Source organism: Pipistrellus kuhlii, unplaced genomic scaffold, assembly GCF_014108245.1.
Source record: "Pipistrellus kuhlii isolate mPipKuh1 unplaced genomic scaffold, mPipKuh1.p scaffold_m20_p_10, whole genome shotgun sequence".
Taxonomy (NCBI): domain Eukaryota; kingdom Metazoa; phylum Chordata; class Mammalia; order Chiroptera; family Vespertilionidae; genus Pipistrellus; species Pipistrellus kuhlii.
This window is the reverse complement of record NW_023425405.1, coordinates 43,942,878-43,961,836: the sequence shown is the minus strand read 5'-3', so window position 1 is coordinate 43,961,836 and position 18,959 is coordinate 43,942,878. Positions and strand designations below refer to the sequence as shown.

The 18,959-nt window shown below is 34.5% G+C and overlaps 1 protein-coding gene across 1 annotated transcript in view; it reads right to left on the bottom strand.

Annotated features, from left to right (window-relative positions):
• SEMA3A (semaphorin 3A) overlaps window positions 1-14,988 on the bottom strand; it is a 352,298-nt gene extending 337,310 nt beyond the window's left edge. The window contains exon 1 of the mRNA XM_036429563.2: window positions 14,927-14,988. The gene's annotated coding sequence lies outside the window, so the exon portion shown is untranslated. The remainder of the gene's footprint in view (window positions 1-14,926) is intronic.
• Window positions 14,989-18,959: the final 3,971 nt, after the last annotated feature.

Sequence of the window (18,959 nt, the reverse complement as noted above, 5' to 3'; positions counted from 1 at the left end):
TCAGGTATGTTGGAATCGGTCCACTCTGGTAGAAAATTGGTAGAGTGACTCTAACCTCTCCGTAGCTCTCCTCTGTCAGTGTGGTCTCTGATTTTTCTACCCACTAGGAACAGGAGGGTGGCCTATTTTGCGAGTCTGAAGTATGTAATGATGTGCCCTGAGAGTGCATTTTGCTTTCCTGTCTATGCAGCTTTTACGGTTTCATTTCCCCCTTTTGATTTTTAAGTATGTAATCGTGTAACTCAATGGTACACACCTGGCTTCTGAGTAGACTAGCCCAGGCTGTTAAGAGAACAATTCACAACTCTCCAAAGTTCTTGGCAACATTTATATGTCAAATTTAATAAAACTGTGCAGGGATCCTAAACATACCTGCGGAATACTGATTGGAGATACCCTTCCTATGTATAACGTAAGATCCTTTGCTTAGCTAAGTAATTTTTCTTGGGAACTTTAAAGTAGCCATTATGATAAAGACATAAATTTTGTGCTTGAATGAAAATGCAATCCATTTTTCTTTCTGCTGCCATATATATCATCAGCAATATCCTAAAACATATTGATAAACTCACACAAGATAAAGATGAAGAAATATTCATGCTTTATAGAAACTTTTAAGTAGAGGGGAGAGAGAGTGAGAACAAGAGGGCGGGGAGAGAGAGAGAGAGAGAGAGAGAGAGAGAGAGAGAGAGAGAGAGAGAGAGAGAGGGAGAGAGAGAGAGAGAGAGAAATTATACCTTCAAAATATTTAAAACATAATATATTCAAGGGCACTTAAAAGTTATGATATTGCCTATGCAAGAAATTAAAGGGATGTGGGTAATATACTAAACTCAGGTTGTCATGATTATATTTTGCCAAAATAATAGCTACAACTCTCCTCTAAATAAAATAAAAAGTAATTACATATAACAATAAAGTAGATGATTGTATTTCTGAGACACTTTATATTTATAAAGCAAGTGCGACAACTGGTTGTCTAGAAGTTTCTACATAGACTTGTAAAGCTCGTTCCAATTCTGGTGCCATTGTGCTAGGACCCTCCTGAACATCTGGCAGTACAAGATTTTTTTATTGATACTTTTAATATATTGAGCTAACTGAAAAAAGCTGGTGGTAGTCAAAAATTATTATTATTATAACAGCTGGGAACCAATTGTTGGGTCAATTTCAATAATGTTTCCAGTATGAACTCCTTTACTACTTGAAATAAGAAATGGTCCTCTGGTCACAGTAATGTTTGTGAGAACACTAGCCAGTGTTCCTGCTGTTTTCTGTGTTTTCTCTCTGAAACACGACTAGACTCAGCAAACTCATCAATTAAGGCTGTATTTCCCATGCAGAGGTATTGAGCCATTAGTAACACTCCCAAGCCATCAGTGTGTAACCAATACATATTCTGAACAGGGCAGCAGGATTGGATTGATGCCAGTGCCTCAAAATGTGGTATTGTTTGAAAATAGGATGAAGAACAGCCGGAAATTAATGATCCCTGACTTTCATTTATTTTTTTATTTTAAATCTTTATTGTTGAAAGTATTGCATATGTTCCCCTTTTTCCCCCATTGACCCTTCTAACCTCCCCTACCCCGCGCCCACCCCCCCCCCCCCCACACACACACACACTGCCACCTGCCCCAGGCCTTCATGACATTATTGTCTTGAGACCCCTGACTTTTAGAGACTGTTGTTAAGATTTGCTGAATGTTTTCAGAAAATTGTAGCCTAGACTTCTTTGGGATATAGACAATGAGCTAGCAGAGGCTGAGCTTCTGGTGAATGAAGAGTTAAAACTTAGTACTGTGGGCTGTGTTTAGTTGCTTTTGAGGTCAGACACTCTTTGCCTGTGGCTTGCACTCTGGAATGCTTGAGGGTCCACCCTCATAATTTGCAGGTTGGCCAGGTTAGAAAAGCCAACTTCTGTTTGCCAGCCTGAAGCTGATATAAATGCCACAGCATGCACATCCAAGTCTTATTAGGAGATACAATAAGAAGGTGCCTCAGCACCTTGCTTCCAGAGGGAAACCCTCCAGAAGAGATTTATTGCTAAATATGCTTACCTATCCTAGCTTTAACATTAAAATAATTTAAAATGTTTAAGTTATTAAACATTAATTTATTAAACAATAATTTATTTTGGCCACAGATATAGCAACATGGAATTTACTAAGAGCAAATAGATTAGAACTTGATAAAATTGAAGGAAAATAGGCCTGGCCATCCTGGCTCAGTCATTGAGCTTTGACCTATGAACCAGGAGGTTAGGGTTCGGTGCCAGGTTGGGGCACATGTTCAGGTTGCGGGGTTGATCACCTGTGTCGGACTTGCAGCAGGCAGCTGATCAATGATCCTGTCATTACTATTTCTGTCTCTCTCTTTCTCTCTTCCTCTCAGAAATCAATAAAGATAATATTTTTTAAAAATAGAATTGAAAGAGAAATAAGCCATCAATAAAACACTAAATCTGACTAGAAAATACATATGGGAATCTCTGGGCCTCTCAGCGAGTATCAATGGGAATAAGGAAGCCAAAACAATGGATCCTCCAGGAGAAATATCTTAAATATCTAATTTAGATGTGGAAGGGAAGGAAAGCAAAAAGGAAATTCCCTCTCTGTATATTAGAACCAAAGATTTTGGGACCAAAGTAAGAATAAAAAATCGGCTAATCAGGTAACTTACTTCATGCCAGGACAGGGTTTTCTGCCATTACTATCCAGCAGGGTTAGATATATGTTCTCAATAGCAATTGCTATGTCTTCCATGGTTCACATTTAAAATGAAAAATTATATAGTATTTCTTCTCCAAAGTTGTACTTTGTACGCATTAAAGGCAAATGTCTTTTGTTACCTTTGTTTATTTGTTTGTTTTTGTTTTTTAATACATTTTTATTTATTTCAGTGAGGATGGGAGAGGGAGAGAGATGGAAACATCAATGATGAGAGTCATTGATCAGTTGCATCCTCCACGCCCCATACCAGGGTCCTACCCCACAACCCAGGCATGTTCCCTTGACTGGAATCAAACCTGGGACCCTTCAGTCCATAGGCCGATGTTCTATCCACTGAGCCAAACCAGTTAGGGCTAATATCTTCTGCTTTAACTTGGAATCTCTTAATCATGAATAGTCACATCTATCTTGTCAGAGAATCATGTATATCACATTGATATTGCATGAAAGGAGCCACAAACTATAAATGGGAGGGTGTTTATCTTCCATGAAAAAAGAGTATAAATGTTGAATAGCCAGAAGTGGAACTATCACAGACACTAGTTTGTTTCTTTCATTACCAACTTCTTGTCTCTTGTTAATTCCCATAAAATTGTCAATAAGTGGCATACTAAAAATTAGAAAGAAAACAGGTATGTTTGTAGTGTTCTTTAATTGCTGGATTATCTATGAAACAATCTACCTCTAAACATCTTTCAAGATAAACAATGACATTATATTGTGTAGACACTTTTGACCTGGTATTTTGTTTCTTATAGTCTAAAACTTTTTAAATTATTAAGTGCTGATGGGTCACTAGCTCAATATTTCCCCAGGTGATTTAGAAAATCAGAAATTTATAGTTTGTCATATTCAGAACATTACTCATGTAGAATTAATAGGTCATGGGATTCTGTGCATTATTTACTAATCTTTAAAGAATAATTAAGGTGTGTGGTACATATATACAATGGAATAGTATTCAGCCATAAGAAAAGACAAAATACTGCCATTTGCAACAACATGGATGAATCCTGAGTCTATTGTGCTAGGCAAAGTAAGTTAGATAGACAGAGTTAAGACCATAAGATTTCACTCATATGTGGGATATAAAATTGAAAGTAACAAATGAACAAACAAGAAAAACAACCAACGAAACCTCTGACACAGACAATGGTTATCACAGGGAAAGGTCGGGGGGGGGTGCATAATAAACGGTAAAGAGGGGTCAAATGTATGGACAAATGATTTTAGTTTGGGTGGTAGGCTTTTAGTGCAATATTCTGATCATGTATCATAGAAATGTATAATTGAAACCCATACAATCTTATTAACCAATGTCTCCTCAATAAGTATAATAAAAATAGTTAAGGTAAAAATGGGATGTTATTTCTGGGGTATAATTTATAGGAACTCTAGCTATAGAACACTATTCTATAGTTATCTATAGAGTACTAGAGGCCTGATTGTCTGTCAACATTCATCTGCTGCACCAGTTCTAACAAAGGCCCTGGAATCACTATGAAAGTTGGGAAGCAACAAATGCAACTTTTTAAAAACTAAAATGTACACATTCAATATATAGAAGGCAATGTTTAAGTATGATAACACAAGAAAGCATATGTAATGGGCATTTTGAAAAGAGCACAAATGGGATTTTCATTGCCAAGAACTAGTAGAAAAACTGCAAATGGATCTCTCAATAAAAAATAAATAAGAGCAATATAAAATGTAGCAAGTATCTTTTTAAATGCCTCTCTGGGGTAGAAATAAATTTTAAAATCCGTAGAGACTAGAAGCACAGTAAAAGTAAAAACTCTAGGAACTAGGTGTGCTAAAAGCCAGTTTCAGATGGACTCGGCAGCCCCAGGGGATTGTAAGTTTCCATTTTGATGGTTAATCAGGATATGCAAGACACAAGATAAAGTCTTGGGTATGCTTAAAGTAGAGTATCTGATGGGAGATTGCTCTATAAAGTTAGGCTCCCAAAGGATTTCCCCATTCAATAACCCACAGCAGAAGAGACAGTAAATAAACTTCCGTATGTCACTCCTATTGTGAGACTGGAAAAATTATCTTTTGAAAATCCATAAGCATAGTCTGGTAGATGCTTTCTCAATTTTACACAAATTAGTTGGTAGGGGAACTGCAGGCAACAAGCAAAAGTAAATGCAAAACATATACTATAAATCTTTAATTTCTATTCATAATTTTTATATATAAATAAACATCAAAAAATGCATGGGGGCAGGGGAGAATGTACAATGAGTGAAAACCAGGTGACTTGATTATATTTTATTTGTATAAACAAATAATTTAAAGATGTATGTTTTATATATTTCAGGAAATAAAAGTAAGCTTGAAAATTTGCGTGAGAATCAAGAAACTTTAAAATGTCAGTAAAGATTTTAAAAAGAAATCTAATTTAAACTTTGGAAATGGAAAATTAAAACAAGAAATTCACAAATTAAGGGAGAAGCACAACATGAAAAAAAGCTAAAGAAAATGTTCAAAAGTCAATCAGAGAGAAGGGTTAAAATATTTATGAGATAAAGAAAATGAATTGAGAAAATTTGATAAAAGTCTAATTAAATTTCAGAATAAAGAATAGGTAAAAGACAATGTTTTTAAAAACTGAATATAATTATGAATGCTGAGATGTAATTATATAATTATGAATATAAGTTTATAGAATAAAATAAACACATCCAACTTTTTACTGCAGAAGAGCAAAAATTACCAACAGGTTAAGTAAATAAATAAAAATTCTGAGTAAGATATAGTATTCCATTAGAATATATTATATATACATATAATTTTATAAATTAAATTCTTGTAAATGAAAAAGAAAGTGAAAGAATTTGCCTTCTGATTCTCATTACACAATCTTCCAAAGGCTGCAATATAAATAGTTGGGAAGATACCTGGTGGAAGGTTTGAAACATTAGGAGAATTCAAGAGAAGATAGTTACAGTTTTGTTTCTTTCTGCTCTATCTGTATTTTTATTTTATTTTATTGATGTTGAGAAATAATCTAGGACCAATACTTTAATCTTCGCTTTCCTTATCAAGGAAATGTTTACCTCATCAGGCTTGAATAAGGATAAATTCTTAGCAGGATATGTAGTAAGCAACCAGTTCACATGTGTTCATTTACTGATAATTTCTATGTATCACTGTCCAACATTAATTGACTAGAGTGTGTATTTTTTTTCTTCTGTTCCACATAGTTGCATAAGTGGAAACATGTATTTAGATTCTATTTGTAAACAAAAACAAAAATAAAAATATGATAGCTATTGTTTGAGATTTTCAAAATCTTGATAATTTACATTTCCAAGTTTATAATAGAAGTTTTTAAAGGTATAACACCAGATGAGAAATTCAAAACTTTCCAAAGCTACAGTATTTCAATTATTTATAATATTAAGTAAAAAATGATTTATTCTACATTATTTGTTACTTTAATTGTCTAGTTCTAACTGTGATATATTGAAAGATCAGTGAGTAAAAAGTACTTAACTACTCAATAAACATTTATTGAGTTTATTTTACATTGAAACTTCTAGCATTTCTGTGAAAATAGTTTGCACGTAACCTTTGCCACGGTAATCTTCATGAATTTCTTCCTTTATTTTCATACAGACATGGGCACAGGAGACTAACGTGCAATGTGGTCCTTTGGAAAGGAGTCAGAGGAAACCCTGAAGGTTAGTAGATTTGGAAAATTTAGTTAACCCTGATGGACCTTTGTATGTGAATGCTATGCCATTTCTGGTAGAGTGACCCCTAGACCATGGGATTTTGGGACAATTAAATGAGAGAAGTCATTCAAAGTTTATAGAACTGGGCATGGTACATAAAAACAAAACAAAACAAAACAAAACAAAACAAAACAAAAAAATTGTTACCCCTTTATGTCTGTTTGCCAGGCATGGTCCATGCTAAGTGACTCATGTCTTACTCAATTTACTTTTTCAAAAGACCATTCAGAAAAGTAAAAGTAAGCAAACTAAACAACTAAAAGACATGTTGACTGATAATGCATTTTAATTCCTGTCTCTCAACTTTCAAACATGAATAAACCAGCTACTGCTTCACTTTCTTATCCAACTGGTATTTTCAGTCCCTAAAAGTGACTTTAATTCCACCTCTCCTTATTGAAAGTAATAATAGCCAACATTTATTGTGTGCCTGCAATTTCCCAGAACCTATAACAGGAGTGTTCTGCTGTTTTGTTTAGCATAAAAAATCTAGTGCCTTTTTCTCACTTTACATCCTGATTAATGTTACTGTGCCACGTGATATTTCTGACCATTCACTTCTTAGAACAGTGTTTCCTTCCATTTCAGTGATATTACACACGTCAAGCACCTCACTCTTTCTCAATTCTTCACTGAAGCCCTAAGATTCAGTTATGCAATATGTTCTATTTTGCTTCTGCATCCTTTTAAAATCTGTCCTACTAGGCTGCTATTTAATATATTATTCAAATCCCAACAGCACTTTTAACATCCATCAGTCCCTTTTATGTTACTTCCTTGGCATTTTATAACCGCCCAAGTGGTTTTAACTCAGAACTTGAGGGGACAATACCTTTGACATTACTATCATTTAACTTAGCACTTATTAGGATACATAGTGAACATTGCTCTCTGGCCTGAAACTCATTAATAAAAACAAAACAAAAGACATATCTTTTAAAATCTTCAATTGAAAGAAACAAACTAATTTATTTGTGTTTGATTTCATTGTTCCCAAAATAGAAAGATAAAGCAAATATATTTTCTGAATCACTGACATTCTTAGAACAAATCAGTTAGGTGAGAAGAACTACATTAAGGCATATGATTTTTGGAAATGGCTATTTTTTAAACAAATGAATTTAGATAAAAGCTATAAATGATACGTAAAATTTCAATTTTAGAGAATTATGCCCTGGTTCCCAGAGGCTCTCCTATTGTGAGGTATAAAATGCAGGCATATTAATATTACTTAAAAATGTAAACATTCCTTACCCTTCATCAATGTTCTGTGGTTTTGTTTTATTTTTCTGTTTGCAAAGAATAACTATTACAGATCAGTTACATTATGGAGTAGCACTCATTATATATGATAATTTACTTGAAAGGCAATTTTCCCACTGGGGAAATAGAAAAAATGAATAGTATAAGCATGTTAAATATGCCTTTTGTCTTGTACAAGAATTAGTAAAAGTAAGTTAATGTTAACTTCATGTATTATGATCAACTGTTTGCTACCTAGAGGGAGACACAAATTTACATGAATTAATATATATTTATACACTAATATAAGTGCTTATAACACATAGAACTATACACAGAATGTATTTTTTACAAGCAGTGATTACGGTTATTCATCAGAGGACATTCTCTTCTATAATTTTCTAGATAAAAGGCATTATTTTAATATCAACCTGTGCCTATATAGTTATGCATTATATTATTGAGCGGGCAACCTGTTTTTAATTCCCAGCCCAGACTGCACACTCCCCAGGCTACTCTGTTCAACACCTGAGAAGAACAAATTGCTAATGCTACATGAAAGCGCCTCTTTTCGTTTTAAGGAAAGGTGCTGGTTTCCAATAAAGGAATAAAGTGTTATTTTGCTTTGTTTGCTGTTGGGAATGCAGTAGCTGTGGCCTTTCATCGGAGATATTAAGCCACCCCACAAAGAGCTCCCTTCCCAGTGTATCCATTACTCTGCCCAAGACCACATGTTTTTCTCATAAAGAAAAGGAAAACGCAGGTATTAGAGTTTCTAATTATATGTTCCTACAAACTGAATTAACACGGAAATGGCAAATTGCTTGGGGGAGCATTTAACCCCATGTCTCTAAAGCTTCCAAAAGTATTTGTGTTTCTCCATACTTGCACTCTTAAAACTCACTGGACTATTTCCCCAGGATATTGGCACCCAGAAGACTCAGCTTTCTGCTGACACAGTGGCAGCTACCAGATAGAACTTCTCCTGGCTGTTCCTGAGAGGTGTAATCTTCCATTGGCCACACAGCTTCATGCTGAAGGTGGAAGAAGAAGCACTTGCAGTAAGTTGGCATATTCAAAAAATGTTTGCAGGCACGTGCACTGTTTAGGAGTGAATTTTAGGAGCAGAATTAAACATATCTCAGAAACATCAACAGAGGTGGAAAGACAACCTTCTTCCTTAGGTAATACTGGGTTTCTAGAATAAGGGAGAAAAATGGTAGCAGCCTACTTTCGATTGTTTTTATAATGTTGAAGGTTGATTGTGACTATGAATTTCCACTTTAGCAACTAAACATATTTAGGGGGGAATGTAGAAAGCACGGCCACTGGAGCATAAACTCGAGGGGAACATTATAAGAACTTTAGTCAGGAATGATTTATCTTGGAGGGAAACTAGAATTCTAGTTCTCCCTTGCTTCCTAATGACTATGAATCATTGACTCCATGTCCTGCTACTTCCATTAGGATGTTTCCAAAATATCAGCCAACACAGTCTTTCCTAGTGAGTCCATTTGAAAAGAATAGACTGCTAACAACTTCATCCATTTCTTAAAATATTGACATTGGGTGTGATGATATATTCTTGGATTCTACTGTTATAACAACTGGGTTAAAGTAGATGGGCTCAAATGTTCTAAACTTTAAAAATTTTAAGGGGATCAAATGTACTAAACTTTAAAAATTCCATTAGAAAAAAAATCATTAGTTTTCCCTTATCTATGTTGAAAAATTTTCTACTGTTACTTTTTTCTCATATCAACATGACATAGCTGGATTAAGAAAAATCATATTGTAAAGTCAGGTTTGTTTTCTTCTCTCAACAAGAGGTCATGGGCCACCTTTAACCTTGATCTTGATGGATTAAATAAAATCTGCGAAATTGAATCCAGGAAATATAATAGAGTCCATAAAAAAAGATACTTTGTATTATTCTCCCCCATTATCCCATTCTCTTGTGGTTCTTCCCAAATTCAAATGTGCACTTATTTTTAAAATACATGATTTCTCTTAAGTTCAACATTTCTTGCCTTGATTCTTAAGAAAGGCATTGTGACTTTTCTTACAGCGCTGGCAAACTTTGAACTAGATGGTATTTATGATAGCTGGAAATGAATGCCTTGATGAGGCTACAAAGCACAGGAATGGCTTGGAAAGCCTACTGATGAAAAGGTTGGTAGGGAGGCAGTGCAGACCACATGCGTGGAACATGCGAGAGGCTACAGGAGGTCACAGGTTTTTAAGGAATGAGGATCAAGCGGGGTCAGATTGGTTACAGCCAATTGCACAGCCGCATTCTTCTTCATTCATCCTTAGCTGAATCTCCAATTATGACCTGCACAGCCAGTGCCAACGCACTAAAGAGTGAAACTGTATTGTTCCATGGTGAGGGTTTAGCAAAAGAGCTGGAATCCGATACTTAGTCACAGTTTGCAAACAATGTGCTTGAACCACCTGAGGGGTCACATTTTTACATTCTGAGGTAATTTATTAGTAATGGTACCTGTCAGTCAGAAATCCCCCCAAAGCTCTTTCATTCCTAGGAATTACTTTGATAGAGAAATGGTTCAAAGTAAGAGGCACATAAAATGAGCTACATCATTGAAAAAATACCACATCACCACAACCCCTTTAAACTTTCCTGATGAGCAATCTTTGTAGCTGCGCTCTAAGTGGTGTAAAGATTAGATTGGAATGGTTGTTTTAAAAGAGAGCCTTTTTATTTGTCTAAGAGGGATGTTTGAGGTTCCCAAACTATTTCCATGACTACCTTCACTTTAACTCAAAGTGCAAACAGAAGTGAACCCTATGGTTGAGATGTTTCATGCAGGGACACTTTCCCAGGCTATAGTACTTCAGGCGGGAATGTTTCAAAGTTTAGGAAGCTTGTCTAAATTTTAAAACCCTGTCCTGCATGTAAGGATGCTGCACAGCTTTCTCCCAATACACACATACTCCTAGTGGAGTGTCTAGGAGATCTCACATACATCTGCCACCAGAACTATGATTCCCAGCATTCCTGGTGCTCCCCATACCCTTAGTTTCTGCTTCCGGTCCAGGGGCTGCACAAACCAAAAGGACTGCGAACTCCAGCCACCCCCAGGCCAAACTGACAGGACCAGGCACTCTAGTGGCATCCCCAAGACTCTGGCTGCTCGGTGCCGGTGCACACGCGGGCGCTGGCCACAGGCTTGAAGCGGGTGAGGTCCCAGAGATGCCAACCACCTCACCCCTGCTACTTGGAGGGCGGGTGGCATTCCAGCCGACACCCCCACCACTCAGTGCATGCACAGGTAGGCCCTGAGAGGCCAGGAGGTGGGAACGCCCCGCCCCTTGGCCACTGCGCACCTGCATGTGTGCATGCTGCCCACAGGCCCGCCATCTTTGTCAGGTTAATTTGCATACTCACTCCTGATGGGCTGTGGGCACCATGGAGGTATGGTCAATTTATATATCTGTCTATTATTAGTATATATTTTCTATCATGCTTCTGGAATTAGGTTTCTTTTATATATTTCTTTCTTTCTACTACTGACTTCCATTTAGGAACTTAATGTTTATAAGGGCAGTGTTTATGACATCACAGGATACATGGACAAATGTGTAGAGTAATGTTGCTATTGCCACATCCTCTCTAAATGAGGTTCTTCAAGAATGGAAGCCACATTCTCTAAGGGATTTATGTAGGCTATTTTAAAACAATGAACAAAAGATTGAAGGCAAGAAAAAGAACATAACATGAAAAGCAAATCCATCAAATGAAATTGCATATGTAGAGAGAAAAACCTGAAAGCAGCCTAGACTATGTTCCATCTATTCTTTAGCTTCATATTACAGTAATTAATAAAATTAAAATATTAAATCACATGATGGATAGGACATATAATACAGTAAAAATAACTCACACATAAAAACCATTGTTACATGCTAGGAAATACAATTCATACATGTAGTATCTTAATTAATTCTTACTACAGTCCCATGAGGTAGGTATTATTATTTCAAGTTTAGCACATGGGGGAAATTAGCCCCAAGGTCACATGTGCTGGTTCATTATAAATTCCGAATAGCCCTATCAATGGATATTTTATTGAGCATTTAAATGGTATTTATGATAAACCCCTCATTGTTAACCTAAATAACTTGTTTGATACCAGTTTTAAATGTATGTATACTGTAACATTTGTTACATGCTCTATATTTAAAAAAAAATAATTTCATATTCAAGTGTCCACCACCTTTGAGATTTGGAAGCTAGGCACAAGCATATGTATTCATCACTTGACTCCAATCCTGAGCTCTTAACCATTTCTATTGCCCGTAAACACCGACATGTCCAAGTGAAATAATGGGTTTGCAAATGCCAGTGTAATAATTAGCCCAAGCCAATAATCAAAAGAATATGCTAAATCATTGGCTAAAATGTTGTTGGGGAATAAAATCTTTACAGAGTCTCAAAGTGACACCCCAATGCTGATAAATGTGTGCAATAAAATATACTTTACATGGAGAAATCACAAGGGAATCACTGTAACCTTCTGATTAAACTTAGTATCTTCAAAATTGAGGCAAACTGGCACTATGTAAATCTGGTATAATAGCAAATATTCAGTATCACCTGTATCATTCTTGCCAAACTTACTTAACCTTCATTTAATTCTGACTAAACACTCAGACAAATCCAGGTGGGGAACATTCTATAACATGATTACGTCGAATTCCTAAAAGAAAAAAAATTTAGTATCAAGAAAAAAATCCAGGATGAAGTATCGATAGAAAGGGTGAAATAGAGGGCATATTATTCCACATGAAAGGGAACTACAGAGACAGGTAACACAATTCCAATGCAGGTTTCTTGACTGACTCCTAGATCATAATGATCAAACAAATAAAGAAGCAAAGAACTACAAAGAATACTGTTGAAACACGGGAAATTTAAATAAGGGCTATATATTAGATTAGATTATTGTTCTGAAGTAATTTAAAGAATTAAAAATATAACTCATTTACAAATATATCTGTCAAAACATTTATCTAGTTCATCAATTAATGATGAACCAGTAATATATTAAAGTGAGAGTAAATATTATAGGACTATTTATGTTTCTATAGGCAAATTAGTAAAGAAATGTTAACATACTATTGTTTAGCTAGGCATAAGACCAGGGCAGTAAATGATAGTCATCAGGGTTTTCTCTTTACAAAGGTAGAATCCATTTGCATCTGTGCAGACAGAAATATATAAGTAAACCTCTGTTATTTTCTAAACCTTGCTTTTTACAAAATAGACATGTTGATCGAAAATTTACCAAATTTGCCACCTAGCACTGAGTATATCAAGGGGAACTCAAGGATATCTTTTGCCTGTTAAGTTTCAGAAATTTTTATATTGTTAAATCAAAGTTATTGGGTGTGATAACAAAACTGATCTACATGTAGGAGAATGTCCAAGCTTTTAGAATATATACGCTGAAATATTATGGGATTTTGTTCCATAATGTCTGCAATTACTTTCAAATGATTCAGAGAAAAATACTGCTGGGGGAAGGCAAAAGCAAAATGTGGCAAATCTGTCAATACCTGATGAATCTAGTTGATATCTTATACAGTTTTAATTTTGCTAATTGTCCAACTTCTTTTTAGGTTGAATTTTTAAAAATAAACATGTGGGCTCAGTGGATCAAGCGTTGGCCTGTGGACTGAAGGGTCTCAGGTTCGATTCCAATCAAGGGAATGTACCTTGGTTGCGGGTACATCCCCAGTGGGCGCTGTGCAGGAGGCAGCTGATCGATGTTTCTCTCTCATCAATGTTTCTAACTCTCTCCCTTCTTCTCTGTAAAAAATCAATAAAATATATTTAAAAAAATAAACATTTGGGAACATCATGACTAAAATATTTGGCTTGTTTTGGCATATTTTCTTATTTAAATGTTATCAGTTTGCTTGTATTTGTACCCTGGTGTTCTCATCCTTGGAAGCAGTCTAGCTTGGAGCATAGGCAGGTTTTAAATATCAAAATCCCTACATGCAAGCTGTGTATAATTGGACAACTTATACTCCATGGTTACTTTTCTCAGCTGCATGATTGGGAAATAGTATCCAAATTATATAGCACACATTTAATACTCAATAAATTCAACCTAATGTAATCATATTACCTTTTATATCTTTAGTAATTACAGCACTAGTCTCCATTTGGTTAACTAAGCTCCAAGGATTTCTTTAAAGCGTACTGTGGGCCTAATTCCACAGCCTCACAAAGCGTGTCAATGTGATCAGGGCTTCATGTACCGGTTTATGAAAACCTTCAATATCTTTTGTTATTGGCAAGACATTTTACAAGCTGGTTTTGCTGTCGCTGGTTATCCCTTGCTGATCAGCATCTCTGAAAAGAAAGTTATGGTCACATGCATTTACTTCATAAATGCAAAAGTTTAAAGTTGGAAAAAAGAAATCTTTCAAACATGGAGTTTGGAGTCTAAAACAAGATAGACAGGAACTACCTCAAAATAGATAATCAACCTTTAGTTAAATGTCATATTGAAAAATTATATAAGCTTGAAAGCCAGAAAAATGAAAATATTCTCAGTCTTTTTTTCTCTTTGAAATTGAATAGGTATAATTTAAAACAATACTTAGAGAAAATAATTTGAGGTAAAGACTAACCTTCAGAAGGAAAATGATGCAAAGGCTATTCCTCTATTTTTAATCCATTTGGAGCCACAGTTCTAATATAGAAGTCTAATTAGAGGAGAGATTCTGTTCCAATGAGGAATAAAATTCAGTTCCTGCCTTGTTTATGAAGACTCCCATGGTACTTGCAATTTGTAAAGCACAATCCTTTGGAAAAAATAAAACCTAATTCATTTGATTACTGTAATTGGCTGTAATATTTTAAAATTTAGACTCTATGCTATATATTTTTTTTTAATTTGGCTGCATTTAAATAGATATTAAATTCCAGTTCAGAGAAAGGCTACTCCAACCATGAATAAAGAGCATTTTACTTGTACTTGATTTAAGAGAGTTCTAGTTTATTACAAATGTATTTCAGATACTCTGTACTCATTACAAGAGTCATTACAAATATAAATTATAATAAAAATGAATAGCTGCACTATTGTGTGGTGTAGAAATGATAAGATGATAAAAAAAAAACACCTTCATTTAGATTTTTAATAAAAATTATTTTTTAAAATGTTTACTTACATGACAGAAGACAGGAAATTCACATTAAGTTTCTGAAAAAAATTGATACAGATAGGTTGTAAATCTATATTTTGCTAACACAAAATATTTCAGGATTAGTTTATCTTTCCAATACAAAATTTTGTTTTATTTCAACTATAAACTAACTCTGATAAAAATTTCTGTTTAAAAATTATAATTTTATAGAAATGTAACTTAATACAAAGAAAACATTTTATTATTTTCATTTAAACATCAGTTACAATTAACAAATTGTTAATTTTTAAAATGGCATTTTCCTTTCATTTTTTAAATTGAATATTGCTATTAATAATCAGTTACTCCGAGGCATTAACTTACATGTGAAGAATAAAATAACCAAATCTAAGTGAGTTTATAGTTAAGAGCACTGCAGCAGTTATTAAACTACTGCAAAAATAATTAAAGAAAATTCAGACATTTATATATTGTAGCTATTAATTTCTCCAATAATCTGGGTGACCTGAATATATTGAAAAAAGTAAATTTTTTTCAGGTACTTGTGTGGAGGAAAACTAAATGCACTTAAAATTGTATTCTCTGCCCATGAACACTCGAGGGAAAATATAGTTTCCATAATTATAAAATGCTGACACCTAATTCATCAAATGATGATTTATATGCCAATTTATATTCACAGAATCTTAGGAGTCTATCAGTTTTTAGAAGCTTTTATTCTTTGAATTAAGAAGTCATATTTTGCTTAGAATATAACTAGTTTTCAAAAAGATTATGCTCATTTTCGGAGACAGAATTCACTAAACTTTAATTGAATTCAATGAATAAAGTATTTTTTATCATTAACTTTAGATAATATATATTGTAGAAGAGCTTATAGAAAAACCTTGACTAGAAAGGCTACCTTAATTTGATTAAAGAATTGGGTTTATTAATTATTTTCTACGATTTTTAAGCTAGATAGAATAATGGATGAGACCAGTTTTAGTAATTAAAAATAGATGAGGCCTGATACATTTTAATTAATTAGACAAGCATTAATTGAAAGTCACATTAGGAAGACTCAAAGATCTGAGTGAGTATCCTGCCTTCAAAGGGATTACAGTTGTGTAGTAGAGGAATACACATAAGCAAATACTTTTAATAGAACTGATAGAACTACATGCAGAGTAACACAAGGATCAAGTTATTCCCCCTCTGTCGGGGGTGGGGGTGGGGGGTGTGTTAAGACAGATTACACCAGATGAAGTGTACTGTCTTTGTGTACTGAACAGTGAACAGTTTCCCAGTAGATAAAGGAGCCAGATACCTAGATACCATTTTAATAAGCTTAATAATGATGGAAGCCATTCAATCTTTTAATGTACAGGTGGCATGAGAACATATATGTTTTAGTAGTCAATCAGAAAGTAAATTACTTAGAATATTTCTGTTATCCAAATAGGGCCAAAGTTAATACATTCATAATTTATGGGGACTGAGCTTAAGCCATAGTTTTCTTCCAGGACTTATCCTTTATTGTTTGAGAAACTAAATCTTAAATTGGTTTTTATGTGGAAACAATGAAAAAAAATACTTATTTTGAAAGAGAACTTGTTTATTATCCAAAAGTCTTTTTATTCAGCTCCCCCAAGCAGTTTTAAAGTCCTTTATCTTGAGTTAACTACCAGTAATTCAACTCCATGACAGAAACACAGACAAAGCAGAATCCCAGTTACTGTCATCTAACACAGCTTCTTGGCACTATGTGCTTTTACCTATTATCCTTAGAATAAAAGATCACAAGGGGTTTTTTGTTGTTGTTTGTTTACAATAGGCTCACTGGGTGGCTGAGGAACCTCCCAAAGGGTCAAATGAAGAATGATCTATGGTAAATCAAAGGATGGTAGCTTTAGTGGCTAATCGTTCCTGGAAGACTCGCTGTGATAAAAAAAGGAATAATAGGACAAGCTGAAGTAAACAGACATGGTAGGTGGGGTTTGGTGTCATTTGAGCTGGTAATCAATTTTTATTGCTAGCATTGAAGGTAACTCACTGCTTTGCTATTCTCTTTTGCATGTTTCTTTCAATTAATAGTCAAGCTTGAGCATTATATAATTAAGTTGATATTACTATTAAGATAGTCTTATGTAAGATGCTGCTAAGATTAGATACAATGCCCCTTATTGTTTTAGTAGAACATATTTCATTTAAAAACATTATCAATTTAATTTCAAAATTAATCTGATACTTTTACAGCATTAGTTTTCTACTTACAGCTGAGTGGTTTCAATAAAAGAAGAAATTTGCTTTAAAGAAAATTATTAAAGGAAATATTTTTGTAAATGAAGTATTATGTAATCATACATGAGAACAAACTATTCCATGTAGATAAGATTAAAATATAGTAAATGCCAATAACTATCTTGAAATGTGCCATAATCAGAGTGACAGAATAAAAAGCAATAGAACATCTAAGGACTGCAATGTAAGAATCAATCAAAATATGTGCTATACTCAGATGCTACTTTTCAAAATTAATGTACCTAATTATATTTTAATTCAGCATTCGTGTATGCTCAAACAATGTGATATTAACTGTTAATGAAATGACCTCAACATATTTTTACAAAGTGAATTTTTTAAAATGCAGAAAGTAAAATTGATGCCCAGACAGATGAACAATGGAAGAAAGGCTTTGTGAACCAAGTAACTGATATTCTGAAAACGTGTGTGGGGGGGGGGGGGGGGGTGGCGGGAATTATGTATTACATATTTTCAGGGACTTCCAAAGACCACAGGCTATGGAACATGTTTTGTTAATCAAAATAAAGTTAAGGGTTGTTTTTCAGCAGCCAACAAATATGTGTTGGCAATCTATCTATTGAGTACATAAAATAGGGAGACTAAAATGAAGTGGATACAAACACTGCACTAAAGAAGTTTACAGTGTGTTAGAAATGACTTCATGTGGGGTTTTTTATGCATGTGTGTATGTGTGTGTGTGTGTGTGTAAAACAAGATAAAGATAGAATAAGATGGTCTTGCAACACTGTACATTAGACTTAAATAATTCATTTTTTTCAGCAACTTCAAGGCATCAGACTTATGTGTTATGATAGAATCCATAGAAGATCAAGCCTCTAGTTATAATAAGTAGGCCCTGGTAATTATGGCTGTAATACAGTTATAATTTCACAGAATTCTAATGAATCGAATAACTTTTCCCTAGGCAGGGTACTGGCACTAACTTGAAGTGAACTACTTCGTTATGTGTATCATCACAGATAGCCAGCAAACCATTGAAAAGTCATGCCTTTCAATCCAAAAACTGAGTAACAAAAACATTTATCCCCTTGTCGGAGTAAAGTCAGGGAACATATTCCCTGAATATTGCTTTTATATGATAGTTATAAGGTAACACCCACCAGGTAGAAATAGTCAGAGTTTGAGAGATCAAGATTGTTAGCATGATAATGGCCAATAATTGAGGATTATAATAAAATATTTTGTTAAAGGTGTTTTTTAAATTTCAGTTTCTAACAGATTTCATTAAATTTGTTTTTTAAATTTCAGTTTATAACAGATTTCATTAAAGTTTCTTATTATAGTTTATTCTTTCTAGCAATATTCTGATAGTACCAATATGTCTCAACTGTGCAAAATAAACTAACAGAGCACAGCTGGCTTGGCTCAGTGGGTGAGCATTGACCTAGGAACCAGGAGGTCATGGTTAGTCTTGGTCAGGGCACATGCCCAGGTTGCAGACTGGATTCCCAGTGTAGGGAATGCAGGAGGCAGCTAATCAATGATTCTCTATCATCATTGATGTTTCTCTCTCTCTCTCTCTCTCTCTCTCTCTCTCTCTCTCTCTCTCTCTCTCCTTCCTCTATGAAATCTATAAAAATATATTTTTAAAAAGAAGAGAAATGAATGGAAAGGGGGTTATTGCCAGAGACTATTGTACCAGAGGGAACCAAGCAAGAAGAAACAGTGCTCACAAAATTGATAGAGCTTCAATGAGAAGGTGTAAACTAAGAAGACAGATTGGAACCCACTTGTTCAGCTCCCTATCATT